At 48.3% G+C, this 27,101-nt stretch overlaps 1 long non-coding RNA gene across 2 annotated transcripts; it reads right to left on the reverse strand.

Annotated features, from left to right (window-relative positions):
- Nucleotides 1-3,188: 3,188 nt before the first annotated feature.
- LOC144164134 (uncharacterized) lies at nucleotides 3,189-26,826 on the reverse strand. 2 transcript variants are annotated; one of them, XR_013321071.1, is made up of 2 exons: nucleotides 26,727-26,826; nucleotides 3,189-3,591 (listed from the first exon to the last, which is right to left on the reverse strand). It is a non-coding gene; the product is annotated as an uncharacterized LOC144164134 (long non-coding RNA). The 2 variants fall into 2 exon arrangements; XR_013321070.1 differs by lacking the exon at nucleotides 26,727-26,826 and adding an exon at nucleotides 3,832-3,905.
- Nucleotides 26,827-27,101: the final 275 nt, after the last annotated feature.

A 27,101-nucleotide genomic window follows, 5' to 3' on the forward strand; every position in this document is an offset into this window, starting at 1 on the left:
GACCACCGGGTATGCCCAAGGGCTGGACGAAGGCTCGATCATGTCTTTTTGAAGCATCTTATCGACGTCGTTTTGAATGACCTGGCGTTCAGCGGCGGAAAAAAGATATGGCCGCCGATGGAGGGGGCTCACCTCACCGGTGTTTTTTCGGTGTTTCACCATGGTGGTTTGGCCTAAAAGGCGGTCGTCGAATTCACAAATATCTCGAAAGGAGCTCAAAAGGGTCCAAAGGTCATTAATTTTATCTGTTTTATATCAGGGCCAATCTTGTTAACAAATTCTTCACAATTGGCCTCGCGGTTCGGCGTATCATTCCGAAAATGGGAATGCCCATGAGTCGTTAAGGTCAGAATGTGGCAGTGGTCAAGAGAACGCAAGTTCGCCAAGGACATTTCTCCGTATACGACTTGTGGGGAACAATAAAACTTCAAAACGGAAGAGTGGCGTGATTGTTGGCGCGATTGAGTCACCTGTCGTAACAGCAGAACGTCAGTGATCGGGGGGAGGACCTCCACCATTCCGTACGGCAGGAGTAAAAAAATTAACGTATGTGGCAGTTTTTGGTTGCAAACGGGTGAACTTCTCCGAACGAAGGCGACATTTTACTTCGTAAGTGATATGGGGAGAAACCGGCAGTCCAAGTCGAACTTCACCCGTGGAGCAGTCGATGAGCGAAAAAGTTCCTGTAAGGAAGTCGAGTCTAAGGAGGATATCGTGAGGGTAGTGCGGTCGGACATAAAAAATTACAGGGATGAGGTGGTTTGCGATGGTGACACGAGCGGTGCACGTGCTAACAATGGGTGACATGCCCTATCGGCGACTCGCACTACACAGGAAGGGAAGCAGTGTGAACGTTTCTTAGCCCTTAGCAAACGTCCGAACTTATTACAGATTTGCGCACCAGAGTCCACCAACGACTGAACACCAACACCACCGAAAGTGATCTCTAGAAGTTTAGGACGGGGCGAAACAGTCAACAGAGAATTTTCGGGCGGGGTCGTCAATGCAGCGTCACCTCTAAGGGCTGCATCGTTTAGTTTTCCTTACTGGGGCGTTCAGGATAGGGGGAGAATAAAAACGGCGAGGCTGGGGTGACGGCGATTGGTGACCACGAGAGTATGGTGAACGACTGTGGCGGCCAATAGGTTGTTCGACAGGTGAGCGGAAATCCGGGTGGTCCTGGGTTCGGCGAGGGACAAAAGGTCGGGTCGTCATTGGGCGTGGGTAGCACTACAAACTGGAACGCGGTCGTGGTGGCCAGCAGCTTGGACGGTAGCGAGAAACATGACCGATGCGGTGACAGGTGAAACAAATTGGGTGTCATCAGGTGTGCACCTTTCATCCGGGTTGCGATATCAAGGAGGCATGTACGGGGCACAGAGAGCACTGGCGGAGAAGATCATGTGTGCAAGGGTGACTTAGGGAGCACAACGAACCGGGGCCGCGATTATCAAATTCCTGGCATACTAGAATATGGATCAGGGATAGCGTGGGTGTTGCGTGGTCTGGTGGGGAAATGAAAGTTGGCGGAGCCATTGCTTCCAACTCTCGTCGTACAATGCGTACGACATTTTCGGGCGAAGAAGAGTCATGCGGAGGAGGTGGTGAGCTCTCGCTGGATGACGTTGCTGCTGTGTTGGGGCGCAGAGTAAACTTTTGCAAAATGCGGCGGCATTTTGCTTCCTCGAAGGGTCGTCACTCAGCAAGGACTTGATGACAAGTAAGTTAACAAGTAAGATGACAAGTAAGTTCTTGATGACAAGTAAGTTAAAGGCATCGTCGGCAATGCCTTTCGGGATGTGGCTGACTTTTTCGGACTCAGACATTGCGGAGTCGACGTTGGCCCAAAGGGAAAGGACATCTTGATAGTTTGCTATATCGGCTCCTTGGCCGTCTGAGCACACGTGGAAAGCTCTTGCTTGGCAGCGAGCTAATGTCCGAGGGCCTTCCCAAACACCCCCTCCAGCCGCTCTTTGCAGATATCCCAGCTAGAGAGCTCATGTTCAAAGGTATCATACAATGTGAGGGCCGTCCCCTTGAGATATAACACGATGTTTGCAGCATAACCGTGGGATCCAAGTTGTTATGGTGACTTACACGCTCATACATGGCGAGCCAGTCGTAAAACGTCGACGTCGCCTGTGCCGTAGAAAAATCCAGGATCCCGGTGGTTGGTCACCACAATCGACGGTGGCATGGTCGGTTGATGGCGCTGCCCAGAATCGGTAGGCAAGGTGTCCTTAGAGAGCTGGCGTCCACTCCAAAGCTCCGTCGCCTCACGAGGTTGTTGTAGCACCTCCACCAAGATAAGAAGTAGTAGACGGGGTTGGAATTAGATATATTTACGCTATTTACAAAAGGGTGAAAATCAGAGACACAGCATATGACCGCTCTAGCTCCTGGCGGGCGCCACACCTATCGTCATTCTTTTTGTTCTCCACGATCGGTCTCATGGTGTGCAGGGAGATTTCTCTCCATCGCAGTGGCTTCCCCACTTCGCCACGGAAGGCTGCACCGTAACGATATCATAAGCCTCACGCCGCTACATAGAGTAACTTTGCCTCTACTTCTTGCAACTTTTTCTTTCAAGAATTCCCCTTAATTTAAGAGAGGGGATTCCTATCTGACATTTTTTACCTATTAATTTGATAACGTCATTTTACCGACACTTTTGTCGATCTGGTAATTTGAAAATAACGAGGCTCGCTTGCTGTTCGGGTGAACAAATATTCTATTTTTGATACTCCTCTGAAGGAAACCATACACCACACAACACACGTATTTTTAAATATTTAAAATTTGTAATATTGTTGTCACCCCAAGAATCCTCCTTTTTATGGTACTGTTTGTAAGGAAAGCAAACAGATTTTTCAAGCAGTAATTGGTACACCTTTTCTTTTTTCATACATAAAAACAGAGAACAACGATACCTGTGGAAGTCACTGTCGCGTCAATTCGACCACGTATGAGCACTGTCGTTTCCGTCAACATATGCCAAAGTAGCGTCATGACGTAAAGGGTTTATCACCAACGTTTTGGAAATTCATTGTTTCTTTGTATGGTGACATTGGTAAGGGAACTTGGTCGCGCAAGTTCCGGTATACCCCACAAAGGTTGCCTGCTTCTAGAAGAATTCACACATTCCAAATAAACCACCAAGCGGTGCCACAAAGTGTAACAAACAATTTTATTTGCCTAAAACGAAACTAAAGGGGGTACTTTATTCCTAGTGCACCACACCGTCTCATTTTAACACAGCCACCTCCATTAGTAGGTGCTTTCATGACCACCTCCGTAGCTCCCGTAGTCGTGGACGCCGTATCTGCCATGCGTTTCCGTATCCGCAGCCGTAGCCACTACCGTAGCCACCTTCGGAGACGTCAGCATAGTGGCCACCACGTCGTCCTCCGTAGCGTCCGCCGTACCCTCCTGCGTAGCCTCCACCGAAACCTCCTGCGTAACCTCCTCCATGGCCACCTCCGTAGTTTCCTCCGAATCCACCCCTGTGACCGCCACCGTAGCTGCCGCCTCCATACTGTCAGCTAGATCAGGCACTTGTCACTACGTTTGTCAGGGCTAGGGCCAGAAGAACTGCAAAAGCCAAGAAAAGGGACGAGTTGAAGACAGGATATTACTATAATTTGACTTCGCGGATTGCCGCTAATGTTTTTCGAATAATGTTTTTAACAGCAACTAAGTTGAAAATACTGAAAGCCCTAAGGAGAAATTCCTAACTACTGATATATTATTGCTCTAACGCCTTGCAATTTCACAGTGGCGCTATGGGCCGCTGTTCCTCGCCCTCATGATGCTGTCTCCAAAACCTCATACCACCCATTTAGGCAGCGCCGCCTTGAAATAGAGCGTAAGGGCGTTCTTCTTCCCATCTCCACATTAGAGCGCTTCTCTAGAAAGCTCCTTACAAAACGGAAAAGGTATCTTCTTATGTAACCCCCTTGGACGGAGGTGAAACGCCTCTTTCGGCAATGTTACCAGAAAAGCACAACTACTGGATTTGTGTTTCTGCAGAAAGGATGCTTCATAACTTGTTTTTTCTTGCTTCTTGCACATTATGTTGAACAATGGAAATTGTGTCGAAAGCAGAGCAAAAAGTAATAAAATACTTGCATTTGTTTCTTGGGGAAAACATTTTATTCAATGCCTATTTTCTTTATTGGCTATTGCCCACATCAAGCAACGATTTATAGATAATTAAAAAAACAATAGAAATATTTCTGATGCATTCATTGCTTGTTTCAAATCTACCTAACGTTTTCGTTTGGCTCACGACTGTTGAGAAGTACGAACAGTGACACAAGATGTAGAAGTTTGCAAATATTTTCCCATATCAGTGTGTTGCTCGAGACTTCTAACTTTTTACCATGCAGCTGAATCGAGGAACAAACATACAAACAGATCGACGTTTTCGAATTTTAGCAACACTGGAGTGTCCTATTGACTCCTTCATGGGCCCAACCGGAGGTAAGAGAATGAAGTCACAAACGAAGTGTGCCGCACCGTTCATTCTACTCCTGGTTCGGTAAAGGTCACATGTCACGTTGTAATAAGTCCAGCAGGGAATCGAACGACTCCTGAGAGGAGGAAATAGGGCAACAAGGAGACACGAAGAAAAAGAAGCGACAATATGCCAAAAGCGTCTATACTTCGTCAATACCCGTTTCTGCGGAGTACAAGGCAATCTGTGCAGTAGTGAACTGTTTTCAAAAGGGTGACACATTACCACCTGTAATTGGCATCTGCTCCACGTGCAAGTGCCGTGCTTATATCGGCCCCCTGTGTTTGGAGGGCCCTCCCTACACCCCACCTAGGCTTCGTTACCTGGCCCCCATATTACGGGGACCGTGTCCTTCTCTCCGGACAAGTGCCAGTCCGCTTCTCAAGCATCTGGATCAAGCCACCGAACTCTCTGGAGCACTGATTTTGTTCTTTAAAGACCTGGCGGTGCCATCGGTTGGCGATCAGCTCTGCGACAGCTGCAAGTTTCAAGCAACCCCCGTTTAGCTGCAGCGAAGACGCAAGTTAATAAAACGTAGATTGACCTAGCCTTTCCCTCTGGTATTATACCGTCTCCCTTTCAACCTCAGTGACTTCGGCACATTATCACGTTGAATGAACATGGTTTACTCCATATATTCCTACGTCACGATGTTCGGAATTTTACGTAATGGGACTTGGTTGCTGGCTAGTGGGTTCGTGACTGCCAATAAATAAATACTGTGCTCCTAGAGATGACAAAGACAAGACGGAAAGAGAACTAGTGCAGCGCTGCGATTGCCCCGTCTCCCTCCGCCGCCATCGTAGTTTTGTACCCGTTTTTAATTTGCTGTTTTAATTACCCTTTTCTGACACGCAGAATCACGCAACTAAACAAAATTTACAGATTAAACATGTTAGTAGCCTCCCAATACAATGATTTATTTGTCAAACATGCAATGTGCTCGTAGCCCCGTGGTCGGCCGGCTTTGTTATTAAAGTTCGTTAAGTTTGTTCTGAGGTTCAATGCTTTTTAGCCACTGAGTAACGAGGTCTTTTGCTTCATGCACTTTGAACAAATTTAGGTACGCTCTCTATGAAGCATTTACTTGAAACATTCGCTTTGTGGGACGGCCAACATTATGGCGAAGGCTTTGGGGGTTCAATTCGATGGGGATATAGTTGAAAAAAAAATCATAGGTGCATTGGCCCCTATGCAAATCTATCGTTACGCTGGCTCAGTTCATTCACCGTAGAGCAATAGACATTTCGTTATTTTAATCGGGTAGCTTCTACTGGGAACGCTTACAGAAAAAGTTTTAACTTGTCTTTAATGGATCTTTACCGAAGCAATTGATATGACGTTGCGCTGCCTTAACTAATGCATTGCCATAAATTGTTTTATTTTAGCAAGTTCTGCGTATTACCGTAATTCACACTTTTATACAAATAACTTAGAGCGCTACACCTGAGCCACTGTAGATGCACAACAAAGAAGTCATGGAGCGCATCCCCAACGGTCTGTTTGGTGGCATTAAGCTGAGTGATTCTGGATAATGCTTCATCCCAAAAGTAAACAGTCGTGTTTTGTTTTTTGCGCTGAGGGCTACGGAGTCCCGGTCAGTACGCTTTTAAACAAATACTGTCTTTTTCTTTTGAAACTGCGCTTAGCAAGTATTTGCTGCAGGCATTTTATTTTTGTTATACAGGTTCGCTGTTCAGGTATATGATGAGAGCAGAATATTAACTGTTTTTGGCGCTTGTTGCAATTGCCTGACAGCATTCTCGCTTTAGGGTGTCAACAAGGCAAGGAAACAATGGGTGTTGATACTTCATTTTTCTCCCCCCATGAGGGGACATGACTAATCGTCATCATTTGAATTGAGCTCTTCACCTGCTGTCGCACGCTCGAGTGGCAGAGCCGGCTGGCCCCGTTTCTTAAGCGTTCCATTATAAAACATCATCCTATGACGACGTGTCGCTACGCTCTCTCATCATCGCCCCGCCGTTGGGGTAACCAGAGATTCAACAATGGGCATACAGGGTGTGAAAGAGAGGTGGTGGCGCCATGTGGAGGGCGGCCAAAGGGCTATTTGAACTACGAAAGCAAAGAGGCCGGTGGACGGGAGTGGAAAGGGTCGAGAGAAAAGGGGCAGGAGAGGAAAGGTTCATCAACGACTACCTGCCTTGAACCTGGTGAACTATACTCACGTCACTATACCCACGTCAAGCGAAACTTTCTTAGTTGTACCAATGTCGTCTTCTCGAAAAACTAAGGCGTTTCCCCATAAACTGGTTGGTCGACCGAATATCTTTTATAAAATATGTGGACACATGGCGCGCGTCTGAAACCGGTATTTCATTGGTTCTAGATAAAATAATATACGCATTGATGTTGAAGGAAGCAAAATGGTATATCTTTGTGCCATAAAGAACATGCGGGTATACAGTTAGATTGTTCAGAGACGCGTTTACTTAATGCGCGAAAAATCGTAGCATGGGTTGCATCTTTTTTGCGATTTGGGTGTGTGAAGCTTTGACTATCGCTTGGACAAACTTTCAGCGAAGGTTGTACGCACTTTCACTTACTCAATTTTTTTTGTAAGGGGTGATAACTGTTTTATCTTGCTCGCGGCGATGTAATAGAGAATCTAAAACGCACCGGTAAAAGCGTGTTTATCAATGTGTCGCATATATATAAGACAAAACGTGAAATAAATACACCTATAAATTAGGAGTCGGACTCCCATTCATTATCTCGACCGAAAAGATTCGTTTTTTGTGAGAGCCCAGCACGCGGGAGGAATTCGGTGAGGCGCACTCACCAAACTGAGCGCCTCAAACTGACTCAGGCCGGCCGGATTTTCTTGCACTGCCTCAGGTACGACTATAACTTGCAAGCCAAAAACCAAAAGTTACGCATCCTCCACGCAGCTATGCAACACATGCAGGTTGCAGATATTCCTCCAAACATGCACCCACTTTTCCGGACGGGGAAAAGGGAAGCCTGTGTCAATGGTCTCACGAAAGCCAACAATAGCGAAGGCGAAACAGGATAGAAGGACGCTGCTAAATACTCCCCAAGAGCCGAGTAGCGCACGCGGTCAGCGCGAAAAAAAAATAAAGGTATAATTTATGCTCGGAAAAGGTCAGGACAGGATGCACTGACTCTGCATGTAGGAGGCTGCACGGGCGCTCGCACCGCCAAGACTCGGGAGGCAAAGCTTCATCCTCTTTACCAACCGGCAAGCGGCCAAATGGATGTTCCAACGCTTCATATTTCCGCAACTGAAGTTGCACTCCTATTTTCGACGTCTCAAGGGGGACCAAACTGAATAAATATTTGCACTGTGTGGACAGCGAGGCATGAGTTCCTTGATGATAATGGAGAACAAAATCCGTAGCACAAGGCCAATCGAACAGGCGCTAGCACTAATATGTACGGAAGACCAACCAACCCATGCTATGCTCTGAAAACAAGCCAGGCAATTCAGATGGCTACTAACGAACATAGTGCCGCACGCCATACAGCTGCACCTTATACGCTACAGGCTCTTCATCAAACACTGCAGATCCTGTTGCGGGACACGCAACATCCTGTACCACATTGTATGGGTATAGTTTAATGCCTTGCACAGCTACCAAAGGTCCTGGAACCGACACTGGAGCAGTCGGAGGTCATCTTTACTAGCCTAGTTTCTGAAAAATTAGCGCAGCCTTGCACCCGGCCCGTTCGACCTCCAGCTGCCACTGGCATTTCGGACCCTGGCATCCGGGGTCCGGGATGATTGACAACGATTTCCCAATCTCCCCACAAATAAACATGTATTCCTTATACTTGTGGAGGCAATAGGTAAAGGAGGCATTTTAAATACATAGCAATGTAATTTAGGAAACCAATTTTGGAATTATACATTGTTTTCTTAATCACTATCTCACAATACCGCCAGGCGAGTTGGTGCTAAAAATTTGTCTTTTTTGCGTTTGAAATGCAGATTCACCGCTGAGCCTGGCCTCAAACCTTAAGCTTAAAGTGCATCTCCGTTTTGCCTTACATTCGAAGAAACCGGGGCCGCTACGAAAAGGTATATTGCTGACACTTTTGTGGAGAAAAACGTATTTTAAAGCTTTACTTGCTAACGAGCCCCGTTTAATGTAAACCGTAAACATAAAAGTAGTTATAAGATTTTGAGAAAAGTAGTTATAAGATTTCACAGTTGATGATGATGATGGTTAGTGTTTATTGGCGCAAGGCCAACGAGGGCAAAGAGCGCCAGAGAACAGGTTATCTAATGAACAGTAGTGACTACCTCACAAGGGTACGTATAAAAACGTGTAAACCGAACATAGTAAAATCAAACAAAGAAAATGGTGATGGCTGGTGTAAAGGGCCAGATTTCATTAGGCGTGATAGGAAATGAGGTTTAAAAACTTGACATCTGACAAATGCTCAAACACACGTTTCACGGACACCATGGCATCGTCACTTAGAAAACACGATGGATGTAGGGAAATATGTTGTCTGTAGAGTTCTCAGAAGTGTTTGTGTCGTGTTGTGTTAAGTGCCTTGCATGTGATTAGTATGTGCACTATCCCGTCAGCAGATACGAGTGCGTTGCATGGGTGTGCCCTTCCGCAGCCTACCCAAGGCGAATTCCAGGCGTCTGTTATGTGAGTCAGATGTGTACCGTGCCAAGTGTGGCTTTATTACATGTAGTTTGTTGTCTGTCTGTTCATTCCAGTGTGTTTTCCATGTTCTGCGCAAGTGTTGTCTTATGTGTGGCTTGACGTACGTGTAGGGTATCGTTGTAATATCTACAGTGTTCCTGAGTGCAGTAGCAGCAGCCCTCTCTTCTGCCAACTCGTTCCCAGCAATCCCAGCGTGTCCTGGGACCCAGCACAGGAGCAGCTCATGCTTTTCCGCATACACAGACATGATACTGTTAAATACAAGATTAACTATGTAGTTTTTTGGGGGCTTCTGCGATGACAGTGCGCGAACAACACTCGAGGAATCTTTGTAGATGATAGACTTTGGAATTTGATTTTCAAGTATGTGTTGTACAATAAGAAAAATTCCATACGCTTATGCTGAAAAAGTGATTGTGTGTATCCTCAAGGTTCTGCCTGCATTAAAATTTCCCCCATGAGCCGCGCACGAGACCATAGTGGAGGTTTTATCAGCGTCACTGTAGAATTCTGCAAATGGGTGTTTAAACTGCAGAGACAGAATGTGCTGCAGTATTGCAGCTCGCGGTACCCGATTTTTGTCAAGTTTGATAAAAGAAAGGTCACAGGACACAGGGTGAACTTGCCAAGGCAGTACAATGTTTAAAAAGGGTGACCTGTACACATCTTAAAAAGAAGCGCTAAGATCCGAGGCTCGCTCTCTCACTCGAAGTGAAAGGGAAGAGGAACAAATGGGCGATTTACGAACAGCACAGATGTGGAACTGTTGTTAAAGACAGGAAAAAATGGATGTTTATTCAGCGATGAAATCTTGAAAGTATCAAGTAAGTCTTTGTACGCCCGTTAGTTCTCAAGGCTCCACTTATTACACTCGACACACAGACTCTCGACAGGGCTAGTGCGAAAAGCACCCGACGCAAGCCGTAGCCCAAAGTGCAGCACTGGGTCAAGCATTCGCAATGCTGCTTTAGTCGCTGACCCATATACCACACTGCCATAGTCTAAACGAGAACCAACCAAAGCAGTAAAGAGCCGTAGCAGGAGTTCTTTGTCAGCCCCATAGGATTGGTTTGACAGTACCTTAAGAATATTCATTGTTTTCATACATTTATGCTTAAGTTTTTTGTATGTGGGATGAATGCGAGTTTGTGGTCAAACACCACACCTAAAAAAAATTTCCCCGCATTTCCCCGAGGGGAAGAATGTGAAAGTTTGAATGCAGGAGTTGAATTTGCCCGGTTCGGTAATGTTCGCGAAAGAGAGATCACACACACACACACAACTACAAAGAAAGAAAGATGCATTTATTCACAGACACCTATTTGTGTGGTCGTTGTACTTGGTTGCTAGAGCGGATCTCAGCTTTGAAATTTCGTGTCAGTACTCCTTTAAGCGGGTGCATTAGCCCTTCTCACGCCCGATTCCTGGCCAATCCCCCACATGGGTATGTGCCATTTCAGCGGCCAGGCAGCGCGCGCCAATCTCCCCCCGTTGCCAAGGAAGACGAGGAGATTCCTGGCCAATCCCCGACGTGGGTATGTGCCATGTCAGCGGCCAGGCAGCGCGCGCCCATCTACCCCCGTTGCCAAGGAAGACGAGGAGCGCGCGCACCCGCAGCTGTTGCTATGTGGACGGACGGCGGTCAACGGAATTCAGGGTCGCTTATAAAGTGCATTCGCACTTAATACTTGTGCTCCTTGTTCTTAGGAAGCGACACGCCATTAGGAGTAATGTCTGGGTCCATATGGACGCCGCGCTTCCTGGAGAACACAACGCAAGAGCATTTTATAGGATTCAATTTAAAACCATTCTTGTCTGCCCAGCCGGCAAGTTTCTTGACGCCGAGCTGGACTTGACGTTCGCATATTGACATATTACATGATTTCAAAGATATCAGCACGTCATCAACATACATGGAATAAGAGATTGTAGGTGGCAGTATCTTTCAAAGGGAGTTCATCTTAAATATGAAGAGGGTACAGCTCAACACACCGCCTTGCGGTATGCCATTTTCTTGCACGTAAACCTTTTGGGAGTGCACAACAAACCCTTACTCGAAACGTTCTTTCCGACAGGTAACTAACAATGGTGTTTATCATGTTACCCGCGACACCGAGTGACTTGAGGTCACTAAGCATCCTGTAGCGCCAAGCAGTGTCGTAGGCCTTCTCGAGGTCGAAAAACACAGTTACGCAATACAGTTTATGCGCGAAGGCATCCTTAATATACGATTCAAGAGCTACGAGTTGATCATTCGTGGATCGCCCCGCCCTGAAGCCTGCCTGGCAGCTCTCGAGAACACCGTTGTACTCAAGAAAGTACATGACCCTGCGATTTATCATCTTCTCAAGAAGCTTGCACAGGCAGCTCTTCAAGGCTATAGGACGGCAACTTGAGGGGGACGACGGGTCGTTTCCCTCCTTCAAGAAAGCCACTACTATGGCCTCCCTCCAAGAGTGTAGGATGTGCCCCGAAATCCATATTTTATTATATAGATTTAGAAGTGCTTGAAGTGTGTCTGCGTGTAGGTGTTGTATCATTGTATATGTGATGTTGTCTGGGCCTGGAGCAGAGGATTTACACGTGCTCAAACCAGCCCTCAGCTCATGCAGTGAAAACTCCGAGTTATAAGAAGATGTTGACCTATTGTTATCTAGTATAGGCTTCTTTTCGGCTGTTTGTTTGTGTTTCATGAAAGTGTTTGTTTAGTGTGCTGAACTGGACACGTGTTGGAAGTGTTCTGGTCTTCGAGTGTGTCCCCTGTTGTGCTGACCAGAGGCAGGCTTTGTGTTTGTTGTCCTTTGAGTTAGCGTATTCTTGTCCATGCTTTCCGTGTGTCTGTGTAGGAGGTTTTTTATGTTATGAAGGAACGCCAACTCCCTCGTTTTGCCTCACGGCACACATGTTTTCCTAACGCCTTGGCCCGTTTGAACAAAATGAGGTTACCCGACGTGCGGTACCGACGAAGGATACCCCACGCCTTGTTCTGGGCCTCTCGCGCCCGCCTACATTCCTGATTCCACCACGGCCTCCTCTAATTGCGCGATGCACCAGAGGCGTGGGGAATGGAATTTCCGGCGGCGTCGAGGATGTGCTCCGTAAGCAGTTCGGTAGCTTCTTCAACGTGTAGGTGTCCTATGAATGTGTGGTGTAGTTTGGATGTCTCTGTAAATGTATTCCAGTTAGCTCTTGCTTCATTAAACCTTTCATGGGAAGATGGACTGCTCGGGCCTGTACCTATATACATTAATGAAGTGGGAAATGGTCACTACCATATGGGTGCATGCCCACACCCCACTCGAGACATGGCAAGAGAATTGCAGAACCAATAGCCAAGTCAGGATGTCACTATATGTTTTGACGTATGTTATTGTATGTATCTCTTTATTGTTGAAAAGGCATGTTCCTGAAGATGTAAGGAATTTCTCTATCAGGTGACCTCGGGCATCCGTTCGAGAAGAGCCCCAAAGAGAGTTGTGAGCATTAAGGTCACCTGTAAGGTTGTGTGGTTCGGGCAGCTGGTCAACCAGCGCCTCGAAGCCAGAGCTCGTAAGTGCAACATCAGGGGGAATGTATATGGAGCATGCCGTTATCAAACTATTAAATATTATTGTGCGGATGGCTACAGCCTCAAGATTGGTGTTCAAGGTGATAGGGTGGCATGCTAAGGATTTCCGGGTGATTATGGCCACACCGCCAGAATTGTGTGTGCATACATCCCTGTCTTTCCTGTATACCAGGTAACTATTCAAGAAATTTGTGTTTGGAATTCAGATGTGTTTTCTCGACACACATTAAACTTCGCTGATTGCAGGGTGTCGAACCGGACTTTTTTTGGGTTCGGTTCGGGTTGGGGTTCAAGCTTTTTGGGTTCGGTTCGGGTTCGGTTCCAGAGCACTATTCTATTCCGGTTCGAACCGGTTCGAACCGGTTCAAACGACTTCGAACAGGTTCAAAAAAAAAGCAGGCGTGTTTCTTTCCCATTTTTTTGTGCTCGTTTTTCATTTCCTTATCAAGGCGGCATAAAAACAAAGTCATAATTAATGTTTCTTTGTATAAATATTTTGCCTTGGCCAAACTAAAGCGACCTTGCAACACGTTTTTCAACTTTTTTTCTAGATGCTTGCAGAATGTAGTCAACCAACACATCCTGGAATTTGATTAGGGGGTCGCAAAGTGCCTAAACCAAACATTACTGCTCTCTCCTCATCAGATAACTTCAAAATTTGCTTGAAATATTTTTCTCTCTTTTCCGGTCTTGGCGTTCTTCGACCGCTGAATGACATCATTACAGCGGTGTAGCGGCCATTTACCGGCTTTCCTTAAGTTGCAGAATAGTACGCATTTCATAGCCAGTTTATAAAGAAAGCCACAAAACCGAAGCAGAAACGGAAGCTCCATCCGGAGTGACGAGCAAATCATGCACGGTTGCTCTTTGCTGGCAATTGCTATACTTGTCGCAGTGCTTCCAGATGCGCAGAAGAGTGAAAGCGTTTATCGAAAGTGTTTATTTATTTATTTATTTATTTATTTATTTATTTATTTATTTATTTATTTATTTATTTATTGTTGGGGTTAACGCGCCGACGCAACGCAGACGATGAGGCGCGCCGTAGTTGAGGGCTCCGGATTAATTTAGACCACCTGTGGATCTTTAACGTCCGCCGAAATTTCGTACACACGGACGTTTTCGATTTTCGCGTCCATCAGAAAAGCGGCCGCCGCGGCCGGGAATCTAACCCGCGTCTGTGTGCTCAGCCGCGCAACGCCTTAGCCACCGCGGCGAGTTCATCTAAAGTCTTCAATAGCTCCTTTAACTGTACAAGCTACATCAAAACGTTTTCTATGGTAATGTGACGAGTATGTGGCGGCCCCTGTTCGGTGGCCCTGCCAGGTGGCTCTGCCAGTTCGGTGGCCCTGCCAGTTCGGTGGCCCTGCCAGGCTCGGTGTGAAACATTGTGCATGGCTGGGGAATAAACACCGACGAGCACAGCTGCTCGCGGTCAGTCACCGTCACCACCAGCACGCTGCGGGTCGTCACTCGGGTGGAGGGTACTACGACCCTCCCATGTTCACGAATGCGGGCCAAATCGTGACAGATAGGTCAACGATTACAACAATAACTCAAGCTAAACAAAATGTTCGTTGGGAAACTTAAGGCTGCCTATTTGTAAGAATGTGAAAGCATTACTCTTTGTGGCTGCAAGTTTACCGCTAATAATTTAAGTTCGTTCATTTTCATGATTTAGTTTTATTTTATACTTGGCTTATACCACTGCAATTTTATACACCACAGTCGTTTTCTTGAGGAAACAAAAAAATATGGCAGACGATTACGGTAGTCACTAATGCGAAATTTGAGCGCAGCGCGAACTGTAGTCTTCTCGGCGACGGCGCATAGCTGCTGTGTGATCGCGTCCTCAACAAATGCACGACGGCATGTGGTATACTCTGTCGTTATCTCGCAAGGCGTTTTCGCCCTGTCCTCCCACTTTCCCCATACTTTCGTCCTCCGCTTTCCTGCTCGCTTTATCTTCGGTGGCGTCTTCGTTCTCTCGGTTACAACGAGGCTGACGCTGAGAAACTACGCTAAACCACAGGAGCTGGCGCTTAAGGGCTGCGCTCTAAAGCATGGCTCTTCATAGCCACCGCTGTGCAGCCCTGTGATCCACTCCCTTCGCCGAACGGTGACTGGCCGCACATCGTCTCCAAATAATGCGTCCTCACCACAGTCTTCTCGAAGGCGAACATGTACCCTCCTGGCCAGCGGGCAGCGCCCCGGTGCCTCCAGCACCTCCCCCATCGGTGCATCCTAACCAGAGTCTTCTGGCAATGGGCAGCCTCCCTGCAGGCTACCTTTTGCCTCCACCTACTAAACAGACGACCCGTCCGTCCAAATCGTTTTTGGTACCCTTGAGTGTCGCCGTGGTGGGGCATTTTGCGTCTCCCCTATTCTCCCCCCCCCGGCAGCTCGTGACGGACCGCCCCACGTCCCCAAATCATGCATCCTCACCAGAATGTTCTGCCTGGCAGGCAGGCAGGGAGGGGGGCAGGCGGGCAGGTAGTTTATTGGCAAGCGGTCGGTCTCTTTGGCGGGCAGGAGATCGTATCCGCCCGCCATCTTTTTTTGGATCGATCAAATGCTACACACCCACGCACGCACCACTCTTTTCGCACAATGAGGCAAAAATATGCATTGTAAATAAATCAGTTGGTCTCCCACGCTTTTCATCTACCCCAAGTTTCAACGGCGCTTTAGCTTTAACACGAAATAATTAGCAGTGCTAGAAGTTGAAAACACTCCCGCGTCGGCGTTAATTTCCGACTGCCAAGCGTGGCAGGTGGCATTTAGAGCAATTTCTTTCTGCTCATGTTTTATCTGCTAACAGAGCTGTTGGAAAGAAAGAACGGTTATAAAGGCTCATCGGACGGCCTGTATAGGACGGCATTGGATAGGGAACCACCAGAGATAGGAACTTTCTAATGGCCCTTCAGCGACCGTTGACAGTGATTGGGCTCTAGGAAAGATGATAGCCAAGTGAAGTCACAAGCAGCAGTAATGATCACTTGTAGAGAGAGAGAGCGAATGAATTTTAATAAAATCGAGGCAAGGTTCAGAGAGGCGTCCTCATTCGAGGGGGCCGAAATGAAAGCCGTTTCCATCAAGAGCAACTGATCTTGAAGGCCGGAGCTGGCCATGGCTGTCTCCCAAATCTCTGTGGAAACGTGGAGGTTGGGTGGATCTACGGTACACTTGTCACCGCCGCCTACTATGTGTATGAGGATCCAAGGCTCTCCTCAGAAGCGACGAAATGTAGAGAGTTGTGTCCCGTCAAAGAGGTGGAGTCTGGTGGTGTGTGGGAAGGTGTGTGCCCGCCGGGCGCGGCGTAATCTTTTCTGGTCAATCGGTAGCGATTTGTGCTGGGAGGAATACGTTCTACGGAAGAGGCTATAGTGCTGATTAACTTCCTGGTCTGTGACTGCAAGATGCATGCACTCGGGCCCGGCTTCATCAACGCTGGCTAAGCGGGTCAAATCTCGAGCCACGAGGTTGGTGATCTTGTTTGCCGGAAATGCCAGTATGAGCTGGTGCCCATACAATCCTGACTGTCTCGTTGGTTGTCTCCGATTGATCATTGGAAGTGCTGTAAGATGCAATCGATCGTTGGTAAAGTTGGGCCACGCCTGCTAAGAGTCTGTTATGCGAGTTTTGGCGCCGCTTCCTCAGCTTGAAGGGGGCTGTGTTCGGGGGTTGAGATGCTGAACCTGTGGGAGGCTGCAGAACGGTAGCACAAAGAAAGAGAAGGTATTGAAATATTCTATCGGGCGTCTCTTGCATCAAACCCGTTGATCGTTCCTCCTTTTTTTTCTTTCAGTTTAGTTTCTTTCCAACTGTCGCATCTCATATATATACAATTTTTGAGAACCCTTTGATAAATATAAAATATGCATTAGGCAATCAGTTATTAACTTTAGTGCGAGATTTGTAATTTTACTATAGAAACAACAGAACAGCGCAATACGTGCATAAAGAAAGAACATTTATAGCACTCATGTGGTCGTCACATAACTTTGTGGCTACTTTGTGCTTGACAAAATTTCGTGATTGGTCGAGAAGGAGAATGCTGCAAAAATTACAAATCCCAAGGACCCCAAAGATATTGTCACGGGTTGGGCATGTACACTCTGAAAGGAATACGGACACCGAGGGATTGGGCCCAGCCCGGACAGCTGGTGCGGTGGACGGTTCACCGACGAGGAGGAAGAGGACGAACGATCTCGCTCTCTGGCTGCACCCACTTGAGACTGTGTGCTACTGTGTCCCCCACCGTGTGGCATATTTAATTACCCCTGCAATATACCATTTTCCCCGTAACATCTTTTGGTGGAGGTGCGGGGTAACGTCTCATCGCCACGGATCTCCGAAGCGGGCGTCGCATCGGCTCAACCGTGATGACTGCCAACACCTCGGGTACCGGGGGCACCGCCGCAGCCCCGTTCGTAGTCATGGCGCAGCCCCGTGAGCCTGGAAAATTCTCCGGTACCGATGACACCGACCTTGAAGACTGGATCAAACTTGTCGAACGAGTAAGTGCCTTCAACCGCTGGGACCCAACTATAATGCTCGCAAATGTTCCTTTCATCCTGAAGGGAGCAGCACTCACATGGTATGAAACGAACGGAGCAGACCTTACTAGTTGGGACGCCGTCAAAGCAGGGCTCTGTGAGGTATTTGGAAAGAAAGAGTGCCGCCAGCTTGCTGCGAAAAAGGAACTCGCGACTCGCGCTCAGACGTCGACCGAGCCGTATGTGGCCTATATACAGGATGTTCTGTCCCTGTGCCAGCGCGCAGACGACGGAATGAATGAAGAAGAAAAAGTCGGCCACGTACTGAAAGGGATCGCTGATGATGCATTCAATCTGCTGGTTTGCAAGGATTGCAACACGGTCGACGCGATAATTAAGGAATGCCGGCGCTTTGAACTAGCCAAAAGCCGTCGTATCACGACCCAGTTCACACGGCTTCCGAATACCGCGGCTACTTCAACCTGCGAAGCAGCATTTTTGCCATCGCCTCCACCCCCGGTGACACGCAGCATGGATACTGGGCCTTCTGACAATGTGGTGACCAGGATTGTACGCCGCGAACTTGAAGCCATGGCTCCAGCGGCCGTTCCACCGCGCATGACGGAGAGCAACTTTCCCACTGTTTCCCTTATTCAAGCGGTTGTTCGGGAGGAATTTGCTAACATGGGCATCCATCCAGTCTGTTCGGTGAGCCACCACACGCTGCGACAAGCACCTCCACGAGCCGTTTTCCGCAGCGACTATGTTTCTTCCCGGTCTCGCAATCCAGCTGAGTGGAGAACACCAGACGACCGGCCCATCTGCTTCAACTGCAGGCGTGTGGGACATGTTGCTCGCTACTGTCAGCGCCGCTGGTTCCAGTTTCCTCGTGATAACTTCTCCCCTGACCGCTTCGACAGTACGCCCCGCCGCTTCACATCTCGTAACCAACAGCAGCCAGACGACTCTGCCGCCACTTCGACGACCCGATTCGCCCGCTCGCCCTCACCGCACCGACGTCAGTCTCGCTCGCCGCAGTCTCGGAGACCATCATCTCCGACCACTTCCAACCGCTACTCGCCGGAAAACTAAAGGATGCAGCTCCCGGAGGTGAAGCTGCATTCTCGACTTGGCCCGCAAATCCTCTTCTGACCCTTCCTACCCCAGACAATTTACTAGAAGTTGAAGTTGACGGCATTCCTGTTCGTGCGCTTATTGACACTGGGGCGACAATATCGGGGATTAGCTCAAATCTACGCTCTCGCCTACATAAGGTCCTGACGCCTGCCCTATCTCATGTCCGACTAGCTGATGGTGGAACGCCCATAATAGCTGGAATGTGTACTGCTCGTGTTACGATTGCTGGCCGTACTGTTCCTGTTTTGTTTGCCGTATTAGAAAACTGCGCACATGACGTGATCTTAGGCCTTGACTTCTTAGCCGACCATTCAGCGCTCATCGACTGTGCCAGAGGATTCCTGAGTCTGGAGCTACCTAGTCTGCCGGTGGCCGATAACACTCATCCGACCCGCCTGTGTTCAACAACGCACATCCGTCTCCTGCCTCAGGCCATCACGTATGTTTCGTTGGCAGTCCCCGGCACTCTTGCTGATGGCGAGTATGTTATTACTCCAATGACTGACGTTCTGCTGACGCGAAATGTAACGCTGCCTCACTCAGTCGCCTCCATCACTGGCAGCAGACTGTCTCTACCTATCCTGAACTTCGGTTTTCATGCACAGGTATTACCGGAAGGAATCACGCTTGCGTCAGTGTGCCCCTTACACGACCACGAAGTCTCAACTTTGGCCACCACTACCCCTGACTGTGACTTTACTCATACAGCTGCCCCTGCGTCCACTGACAAGGTGATGACCATGATGAGCCCGGACCTCTCACAAGAGCAAGCCCATGATCTTCGCCGCCTGCTGCTTAATTACTCCGAAATTTTTGACTTCCCCGATCGTCCTTTGGGACGAATGACGGCCGTAAAGCACCGTATCGACACTGGTGACTCTAGTCCCATTCACCGACGACCATACCGCGTGTCGCATGCCGAGCGCGCCGTCATCCAAAGCGAAGTCGATAAAATGTTGAAAAAGGACATAATTGAACCATCCTGCAGACCATGGGCCTCACCGGTGGTGTTAGTGAACAAAAAAGATGGCACTTGGCGCTTTTGCGTCGACTACCACCACCTGAACAAAATCACCAAGAAGGATGTATATCCCCTGCCCCGCATCGATGATGCCCTTGACTGCCTCCATGGTGCCCAATACTTTTCTTCCATTGACCTCCGTTCCGGTTATTGGCAGATTTCTGTAGATGACTTGGACAAGGAAAAAACCGCTTTTGTCACCCCTGATGGCCTATACCAGTTCAAGGTAATGCCTTTCGGTTTATGCAATGCGCCTGCAACATTCGAACGAATGATGGACTCTCTTCTTCGAGGATTCAAATGGTCTACCTGTTTATGCTACCTGGACGACGTTATAGTCTTTTCGCCCTCCTTTGCTTCCCATCTTACCCACCTGTCTGATATACTCGCGCTTTTCCGCCAAGCAGGTCTTCAGTTAAACTCTGGCAAATGTCACTTCGGCCAGCGCCGCATAAACATTCTCGGGCATCTTGTTGACGCCCAAGGTGTTCAGCCTGACCCTGATAAAATCAAAGCCGGGAAGCAGTTTCCTGTGCCTCGCTCTACGGCCGACGTTCGCAGCTTTGTTGGCCTTTGTTCCTACTTCCGTAGGTTCATAAAAGGCTTTGCCAACATCGCGAAACCTCTCACTGATCTACTGAAGAAGGACGCCACGTTTTCGTGGGCCATTGAGCAAGCTGAGGCATTCGACGCATTAATCTCCCGGCTGACATCTGCCCCGGTGTTAGCCCACTTTGACGTCACCGCTCCCACCGAGGTTCGCACTGACGCCAGTGGGCATGGCATTGGAGCCATTCTCAGCCAAAGACAAGCCGGATGCGATCGCGTCATTGGATACGCGAGTCGCCTTCTTTCCCCGTCTGAACGCAATTACTCCATCACTGAGAGAGAATGCCTTGCTCTAGTATGGGCCGTGGCTAAGTTTCGTCCCTACTTGTATGGCCGCAACTTCTCAGTAATTACTGACCATCACGCTCTGTGCTGGTTGTCTTCGCTCAAAGACCCAACGGGACGCCTGGGTCGCTGGGCTTTGCGCCTTCAGGAGTTCTCCTATACTGTCATATACAAGTCCGGCCGCCTGCATCAAGATGCTGACTGCTTATCGCGGTACCCCGTAGATCCGCCTGACCCAGCTCCGGCTGCGCCCGCCATCATGTCTCTTTCGACCCTCACCAACATCGGCGGCGAACAACGACGGGATCCTCGTCTGCGCTCCCTTATCGAGAGCCTTATTTCTGCGCCTTCGACGCCTTCAGTTCGCATGTTCGAACTGAAAGACGGAATTCTGTATCGTCGGAACCTTCGCCCTGACGGCCCTGAATTATTACTTGCCATTCCTGAGCACCTTCGTCTGGACGTTCTCCAACAACTTCATGACCTCCCAACTGCTGGCCACCTCGGTGTTTCCCGCACCTACGATCGCATCAGACGCCGCTTCTTCTGGCCCGGCCTTTACCGATCTGTCCGGCAGTATGTGCGCTCCTGCGACCTCTGCCAGCGGCGGAAAACTCCCAATTCTCCTCCAGCTGGGCTTCTTCAACCATTGGACATACCAAGTGAACCATTCTTCCGCGTTGGGTTAGACTTGCTCGGTCCATTTCCCCAGTCCACATCCGGCAATAAATGGATAGCCGTCGCCACCGACTATGCCACGCGTTATGCAATAACACGGGCCCTTCCTACGAGCTGCGCTACTGACGTTGCCGATTTTCTGCTTCGTGACATTATCCTTCTTCACGGGGCCCCTCGACAGCTCCTTACCGATCGTGGCCGCTCCTTTCTGTCGCAAGTTATTGCCGATATTCTTCGCTCCTGCAGCACCCATCACAAGATCACCACCGCCTACCATCCTCAAACTAATGGCCTGACCGAACGACTTAACCGAACAATTACCGACATGCTGTCCATGTACGTCTCCGCAGACCACCGCGACTGGGACGTGGCTTTGCCCTACATTACTTTTGCGTACAATTCGTCGCGTCATGACACTGCTGGCTATTCCCCTTTCTATCTGCTCTTCGGCCGCGAACCAGCATTGCCACTGGACACATTATTGCCATCTACTGTACACACATCCGACTATGCCCGCACCGCCATAGCTCGCGCTGATCACGCCCGCCAAGTTGCTCGTATCCGCCTCTCCTCATCTCAACAGTCTCAGAAAACACATTATGACAGCCGGCACCAAGATCGCCACTTTGCACCGGGATCACTAGTACTTCTCTGGTCCCCCTCACGCCGTGTGGGACTTTGCGAAAAACTCTTGTCCGGTATTCTGGGCCTTATCGTGTAATCCGTGAGGTTACCCCCGTAACATACGAAATCGCCCCAGTTAAACTTGACACGTCGCGCCACATCCTTACGGACGTCGTGCATGTCTCCCGTCTCAAGCCCTATCGCCCAACTTCCGCACCAGGCTCATGAGCACCGAGACGGTGCTTCTACCGGCGGGGGTTATGTCACGGGTTGGGCATGTGCCCTCTGAAAGGAATATGGACACCGAGGGATTGGGCCCAGCCCGGACAGCTGGTGCGGTGGACGGTTCACCGACGAGGAGGAAGAGGACGAACGATCTCGCTCTCTGGCTGCACCCACTTGAGACTGTGTGCTACTGTGTCCCCCACCGTGTGGCATATTTAATTACCCCTGCAATATACCATTTTCCCCGTAACAATATCATGTGTGGTCCCACCGTCTAATCTGCCTTAACTGACTCGCTAATTCCTGTAATCGAAATTATTCAACACACCAGTCCAACTAATTCACATTAGCTCATTCACTCACTTAACTAATACACCCCAGTCGACCCGCTAACCGGCTCTTAGAGCAGTAACCAAATTACACAATGGCACTGTATACAAGAAGAAGTGACGGTAATTTTGAGAAGAACGAGTGTTTGTGTCTCAGTGCTGTTTGTATATAACTGCCCATTCAAACTAAGATAAGTGGAATATAGAGAATTATTGTTGATGGTGTCCCCGAAGACCTTCACAAGCGCACATGGACGCATGTGATTTAACAACACATTAAAAACCTTACACGATTTTAAATACGATGGAGATAGAAACCATGAAGAATATTCCATGATATGTTGCCTCGGAATATGCGTTCTAACTTAGGTTATGCTAAATGTAAAAGGTAAAGTACTTAACTTAAACTGATAGTATATACGGACACCTTTACATTAAATTGAGGGCCATAGTAAGAAGAGAACATGATGGGCCTTGGGAACTGCAGACAATGCAAAATATTTCATGGTTCTGTCTGGCGAGTGGCAAAGGTAGGATACCGAAATAAAAAAAGTAGAAATCATATTTTTGAGGCCCCGGAACCGGTTTCGGAACGGTTCCTCTAAATCGTTCCGGTTCGGGTTCAGTTCCAAAATGGCGGAAAGAATACTGTACTGGTTCAGTTGCGGTTTCGGGCGAAATTCTGGTTTGGTTCCGGTTTTCGGTTCGGTTTCATTACCGGTTCGACACCCTGGCTTATTGGCATGCAGAATCTCATGCACATCGTCAAGATTATTCAGAAGGCCTCTGCAGTTCCACTGAACAATATTTTCTCTTCCCATTAATATGTGTTCAGAGCTACCGGAGTGTGACTATTTATGTAGGGTCTTTCGGGGCTTGCACTCTTGGAAGGGGTTGTTTTACCTTCTATACTGACGTGGATGTCGCATCTCGTTCCTTTCATTGCGATGAAAGCTTGAAGGGCTCGACGTCCATGTCATAATCTGAAGGCAAGGGGGTGCCCAGCGGACTGGGCCCCCTTGACGTCGTACCCTCTCGGGAGTTCTTTGCCTCCGCTGACAGTGCCGAAGGCGTGGGGAGCACCACAGATGGCACAGGCAGTGAGGTGGTGGAGAGGGTCGCTGCGACTGCCTCCATCTCCACCGTGCCCTTGCGTGTGCGTTGGGCTGGTGGAGAGGAAGCAGTGGTTGCAGCGGCATCCCCATCCCCAACAGGGGTTGTTGCCACCACAGCCGCTGCTGTGTGAGCGAGCAGTGCAGAGGCTGGTAGGGCTGCCCGGTGCAACCCTGGGGGGGGGGCTGGAGCGGGACCAAGTCCGACTCGCGGTACTGGGTCCCCGCCGAAACCAGACGTCGCTCCACCCCCCGGCGAGCAGCGCCGGCGTAAATCCCCAGGGGGAAAGAGGCGAACCTCTTTCGCGCCTCTGGGAAGGGGATGTTCTCAGCGACCTTGATGTTTATTATGTCCTTTTCTAGCTAGAACCTCTCGCATTTTCTGGAGTACGCCACGTGTGGGCCCTCACAGTTAATGCAGAGGAGTTGTTGGGAACTACAATTATCTTAGGGATGGTCATGTTGGGTGTACTTGGCACAGGTTATTTGGCCCCGAGTTAGTACCATGCCCGAACCGCTGGCACTTGAAACAGCGCCGCGGGTTCGGGATGTACGCTCGGACGGAGCTCCGGATGAAACCAGCATTGATGTGGTCTAGAAGGAGAGAACGATCAAATATGAGGATGATATGTTTTGTGGGTATTACGTTATCGTCTCTTGTTATGGTTATGCGCCTGACAGCCGTCACACCTTGACGTTTCAGGCCTTCCAGAAGATCGGCCTCTGTCTCGTTTGCTAGATCTGGCTCCGAGATCACGCCCTGGGAGCTGTTGAGGCTGCGGTGGGGCGTGACCTTGACTTCGAGATCGGCAATTCGTGTCTGCTTCAGGAGTTTCGTGGACTGCTGTTGATTGTGTACCTCTACCAAGATCTCTACAATATCTGCTTAGGCGAAGTTGTGACCCCAGATCCCAACCTAGAGGCAGAAATAATTAGAAGGATCAGAATGGGGTGGGGTGCATATGGCAGACATTCTCAGATAATGAATAGCAGCCTACCATTGTCGCTGAAGAAGAAAGGGATGACAGCTGCATCTTACCGGTACTCACCTACGGGGCAGAAACCTGGAGGCTCACTTAGAGGGTTCAACTTAAATTGAGAACGACTCAGCGTGCAATGGAGCGGAAAATGATAGGTGTAACATTAAGGGACAAAAAGAGAGCGGACTGGGCCAGGGAACAAACACGTGTTCAGGACATATTAGTAGAGATTAAGAAAACGAAATGGACGTGGGCAGGGCATGTAATGCGAAGGCAAGATAACCACTGGTCAATAAGGGTAACAGAGTGGATCCCTAGAGGAGGCAAGCGTTGCAGTGGGCGGCAGAAAGTTAGATGGGCAGATGGGATCAAGACGTTTGCGCGAATTGGTCACAGATCGGCCAGGACCGAGGTAATTGGAGAATAATGGCAGATGCCTTTGCCTTGCAGTGGGCGTAGATAGGCTGATGATGATGATAATGATGACGATGATGACCAAGATCTCGCCGGTTCTTTGCCGGTTCTTTGCCTTGCTGTAAGATTCTTCTCTAATACGTTCTAAGAACTTCGAAATGAGGAACACGGACTGTGAAGCAATAGGCCTTGTTGCTTCAAGAGATTCAATTACCAAGAAATGTGGGTCGTCAGGTTTTGTGGTTGTCATGGTCGGAAGGGGTACATAGGATACTTCGGTGCGCCCCTTTTAGGGGGCCGATGATTGGGTTTGGGAAATTTAGGAAAAACCATACAGCATGTATAAAAGCAGGTGACGGGGGTACTTCCTTCGCTCGGGTTATTCTCATAGCGAGAGAGGTCCCGGAGCTCCCTGCCTGGTAAACAGACAGGGAGCCCATCCGCCGCAGCTTGACCTGGGCTCCGACGGCCACCGTTTGTGGTTTCTGCCCTTCACCTTAAAACTCGTAGCCACGGTAGATTAGAGCTAGAGTATGGGGGCTCGGGGTCCGCGGTATCGCCACTACCGTCACCAACATTGCTCAAGGTGCCCCGTGCGGGGAGCACACTGTTGCGAATACGTTGTCGCACAATATGAACCTCTACGATCTGTTGTCGCTAAGGGAGCCATAAGAAAACCATGTTTATCTGATATTTATGACGACAGTGTCGAAATATAATAGTTCCCAAACTTACTCTGTGAACAAGATAATTTTCTACTCACGGCTTTCAATATCTTAAGCAGTAAGGGTTAAGCGAGACAGAACTGGACCTATCAGTGTCGAAGGCCATTTAGGAAGCCGTTAAAATTTGCGTACATTTTATACCTCCTCTAATAGCTTCCGATAAGCAACAAGCTGTATTATAAAATAATTCAAATAATCAAATTCCACCCCTAAGTCAATCACTGGGTATCGGGTTAATGAGCTTACATGTGCACATAGAGAAGCCGCGAACGCTAGCTGTTCAGCGTCCCAGCCTCGTCTGCAAATTTTACGCGTGCGCAAACAAAGCAATGTGAAGGATTCCGTAGGTCTTTCTTGTTCTGTTTTTTTTTGCAGCCTCCGTACACGTGGTTGGTGATTAGCTACAATTAACTCAATTGACCCATGAATGCGAACAATTTCAAAAGATTCAGCCAATCATGGGTCCTGCTAAAGGAGCCATCGAGGCAAAATGCATGTTTGCTAAATTACTTCGTTGTACAAATAACAATCATGGCAATTTTAAGGCAACTTCATATTTATAGTGCATAGTTTATTGATGAAGAGTAAAAGCTTCCCAGCCTTTTTGCATTGTTATTTTATGACGTCACAGATTCTTGTTAAAAATTATAAAAACTACTCATATATGCCACCGTCTTAAAAACGACCGCGCGATGGTAGCACGGCATCTAGTTCTGTTTATTTATTTAGTTACACTACTAACCCCAATGGAGAGTGTTTTAGCAGAGTCGTAATAGATAGAATACGTATGTACAAGTTTGGGTTAGGAAGCATCCAAACAACATCAGAGTCCTTCAGTTCCAACAATACATCGATCGCCCGAGTACTGGCTCGGGTGATCGAGGAACACGAGAAACATGGATAGAATGAAAGATTTCAGATTGTCTCATAAAGTAGACATGCACAGTTATCTACAAACCAATAACACAAAATGGAAACACAAATACAAATAAAGAAAGCACATTCGAATTTTAATATGGGTTTAAATTTTTTCATGTCCTCATCTGCAACCCCGTGCGCATCTACATCATTCCAGTCAATTATAGACCGAGGAATGAAGGAGTATATAAATACCACGTTTCGGATGTTAAATGGTACTAGACTGAAACGGTGTCGTTGCCTTCAAGCGTACCCTGAGGAAAACTGAACATTATCAGATGTTCTGCAGCGCAACCGCCTTTTAACCCCTTTGAACGTGAAAAGCAAGCGACAATTACGATTTCGGAGAATTTTTTTACCTGCCCTTGCAACTAACTCAGGTACCGATGTTATTCCATACCACTTGAAGATAACCTTACCTCCTTATATTTTACCCTTTCTACTTTGCGAAGATTAACAGCGGTGCAGAGATCCCAGATAATACTTGAATAGTCCAGAATTGTTAGAATAAGGCTTTTGTATGCCAGCAGTTTAGTGAAACTTGAAGCACTTCGTAACAACCGTTTTATAGAGTAAAGTTTAAACAGGCCTTTGTGGATATATGATCGATATTTGTGTCCCAATGGAGGTCCTCGGTTATAATAAGACCGAGGTATTTGTACTCTTTCACCCTAGTGTAATGTATTACGATAGGCGGTGGAGTGAAAAGAAAAACGGTGCTTTTTGTTAGTAGCCGACCTAATGGCATTTTTATAATTGACGGATATCCGCCAGATATTGAACCGTGGCCTTAT

This window comes from Haemaphysalis longicornis, unplaced genomic scaffold (assembly GCF_048455015.1).
Source record: "Haemaphysalis longicornis isolate Haplotype H1 unplaced genomic scaffold, Haemaphysalis longicornis Haplotype H1 scaffold_13, whole genome shotgun sequence".
NCBI classification, from domain to species: domain Eukaryota; kingdom Metazoa; phylum Arthropoda; class Arachnida; order Ixodida; family Ixodidae; genus Haemaphysalis; species Haemaphysalis longicornis.